This window comes from Tarenaya hassleriana, unplaced genomic scaffold (genome assembly GCF_000463585.1).
Source record: "Tarenaya hassleriana unplaced genomic scaffold, ASM46358v1 Cleome56, whole genome shotgun sequence".
In the NCBI taxonomy this organism is placed as follows: domain Eukaryota; kingdom Viridiplantae; phylum Streptophyta; class Magnoliopsida; order Brassicales; family Cleomaceae; genus Tarenaya; species Tarenaya hassleriana.
In genome coordinates this window covers 478,268-481,770 of record NW_010968188.1, presented here as the reverse complement: position 1 = coordinate 481,770, position 3,503 = coordinate 478,268, and positions in this window count along the sequence as shown.

Genomic DNA, 3,503 nt, shown 5'->3' with positions numbered 1-3,503 from the left:
TGTGAACACCTGTCTAACACTCGAGAAAGATTCATCAGACACATGTCGAAGGAGGGTCCATGAACGGAGAAATCGTCCATAAACACCTCCATCGACTCCTCGATCACATCGGAAAATATGGCCATCATACACCGTTGGAATGTCGCCGGAGCGTTACATAATCCAAACGGCATGCGACGATAGGCATAAGTTCCGTACGGGCAAGTAAATGTAGTTTTCTCCTGATCATTAGGATGAATGGGGATCTGGAAAAAACCTGAGTACCCGTCGAGAAAGCAGAAATACGAGTGTAAGGCAAGACGTTCTAGCATCTGGTCGATGAATGGCAGTGGAAAATGGTCTTTCCTCGTGTTGGCGTTCAATTTGCGATAGTCAATACACATGCGCCAACCGGTCACCGTTCTCGTCGGAATAAGCTCGTTCTTTTCGTTGGTGACCACCGTCATTCCTCCCTTCTTCGGAACGACCTGTACAGGACTCACCCAATGGCTATCAGAGATAGGAAAAATGATACCTGCGTCAAGAAGCTTCATTATCTCTTTCTTCACCACTTCTTGCAGCATCGGATTGAGACGTCGTTGATGCTCAATAGAGGTTTTGGACTCATCCTCCAGATGGATCCTGTGCATGCAAAGGGAAGGGTTGATTCCCTTGATGTCCGCGATTGTGTACCCTATGACCTTCCTGTATCTCCGGAGTGTGTCTAGCAGCTCCTGCACTTGAGAATCATCCAAGGAAGAATTGACAATCACAGGGTAAGTTCGGTCTGGACCGAGAAATTCGTACCTAAGCCCTTGTGGTAAGGGCTTCAGTTCCACTTCGGGTGCATCTTCTAGACTCCAGTCGGGACTAAGTGGAGAAGATGTGATGACTGGAGTCTCTTTGGATTCTTGGGCTCGGTTAGTGACAGCGATCTCAAGATTGGTGTCCGGTCGATTTCGTGGTGTTGGACATGGACGAGGACTCGAGAATACCGATCATCCTTGGTCGTCCATTCCTTAACACCGCAGACGCAGTCATCCATGTAAGGGCTGGAAGGCTAACGATGAAGATTGGCGATGAGACAGTGGAGTTCACGCTTGATCAAAACCTCAAGCAACCATCTGTCATGGAGTCTTCGTACTTCATTGACATGATCGAAGTTTTGACAGAGGAGGTATTTGGTCAATTGCAAGATCGCGATCCCCTGAAGATGATGCTCCTAAACCCTGAGAAAACCGACAAGGAACACATATGGACCTTTAGCCGAATCCTGGATGCACCCGACGTACCCCCGATGGATCTAGCAAGATCCCCGATTCAGGCTATTCTGTCCTCTGAGGCTGACACCAATCTTGAGATCGCTCCCACTAATCGAGCCCAAGAATCCAAAGAGACTCCAGTCATCACATCTTCTCCACTTAGTCCCGACTGGAGTCTAGAAGATGCACCCGAAGTGGAACTGAAGCCCTTACCACAAGGGCTTAGGTACGAATTTCTCGGTCCAGACCGAACTTACCCTGTGATTGTCAATTCTTCCTTGGATGATTCTCAAGTGCAGGAGCTGCTAGACACACTCCGGAGATACAGGAAGGTCATAGGGTACACAATCGCGGACATCAAGGGAATCAACCCTTCCCTTTGCATGCACAGGATCCATCTGGAGGATGAGTCCAAAACCTCTATTGAGCATCAACGACGTCTCAATCCGATGCTGCAAGAAGTGGTGAAGAAAGAGATAATGAAGCTTCTTGACGCAGGTATCATTTTTCCTATCTCTGATAGCCATTGGGTGAGTCCTGTACAGGTCGTTCCGAAGAAGGGAGGAATGACGGTGGTCACTAACGAAAAGAACGAGCTTATTCCGACGAGAACGGTGACCGGTTGGCGCATGTGTATTGACTATCGCAAATTGAACGCCAACACGAGGAAGGACCATTTTCCACTGCCATTCATCGACCAGATGCTAGAACGTCTTGCCTTACACTCGTATTTCTGCTTTCTCGACGGGTACTCAGGTTTTTTTCAGATCCCCATTCATCCCAATGATCAGGAGAAAACTACATTTACTTGCCCGTACGGAACTTATGCCTATCGCCGCATGCCGTTTGGATTGTGTAACGCTCCTGCGACATTCCAACGGTGCATGATGGCCATATTTTCCGATGTGATTGAGGAGTCGATGGAGGTGTTTATGGATGATTTCTCCGTTCATGGACCCTCCTTCGACATGTGTCTGATGAATCTTTCTCGAGTGTTAGACAGGTGTTCGCAGGCAAATCTGGTACTCAACTGGGAGAAGTGTCATTTCATGGTCCGAGAAGGAATTGTTTTGGGCCATAAGATCTCAGAAAAGGGGATTGAGATTGACAAAGCCAAGGTCGAGGTGATCGAGAAACTGCCACCACCACACAATGTCAGAGCTATTCGCAGTTTCTTGGGCCATGCAGGGTTTTATAGGAGGTTCATCAAAGACTTCTCAAAAATCTCGAAGCCATTCACCGACCTGCTTTGTAAGGACACACCGTTTATCTACACTGCAGAATGTGATGCCGCGTTCCAAACTCTGAAAAAGGCCTTGGTATCTCCGCCGATTATTCAGCCTCCAGATTGGGATCTCCCCTTTGAGATCATGTGCGATGCTAGCGACTACGCTGTAGGAGCAGTTTTAGGCCAGCGGAAGAACAAGCGATTACATGCCATATACTATGCCAGTCGCACCCTTGACGATGCTCAGATCAACTACACCACCACGGAAAAGGAGATGCTTGCCATAGTCTACGCTTTCGAGAAGTTCAGGTCTTATCTAGTTGGATCGAAAGTGATAGTCTACACTGATCACGCAGCTCTCCGATACCTTCTGTCCAAGAAAGACGCCAAGCCTCGACTCATCAGATGGACTCTTCTGCTACAAGAGTTTGATCTAGAGATCAGGGACAGAAAGGGGACTCAAAATGGTGTAGCGGATCATTTATCACGGCTTGAGATTCCGAACCCTTTGCCCATCGATGACTCATTGCGAGACGAGTATGTCATGGCCATTTCAGTCCACACCGAGGCTCCGTGGTATGCAGACTACACGCAATATACTATCCCAGCCGCACCCTTGACGATGCTCAGATCAACTACACCACCACGGAAAAAGAGATGCTTGCCATAGTCTACGCTTTCGAGAAGTTCAGGTCTTATCTAGTTGGATCGAAAGTGATAGTCTACACTGATCACGCAGCTCTCCGATACCTTCTGTCCAAGAAAGACGCCAAGCCTCGACTCATCAGATGGACTCTTCTGCTACAAGAGTTTGATCTAGAGATCAGGGATAGAAAGGGGACTCAAAATGGTGTAGCGGATCATTTATCACGGCTTGAGGTTCCGAACCCTTTGCCCATCGATGACTCATTGCGAGACGAGTATGTCATGGCCATTTCAGTCCACACCGAGGCTCCGTGGTATGCAGACTTCGTGAACTATCTGGTGAGTGGGCTGATTCCTCCAGAGCTGAACTACAATGGAAGGAAGAAATT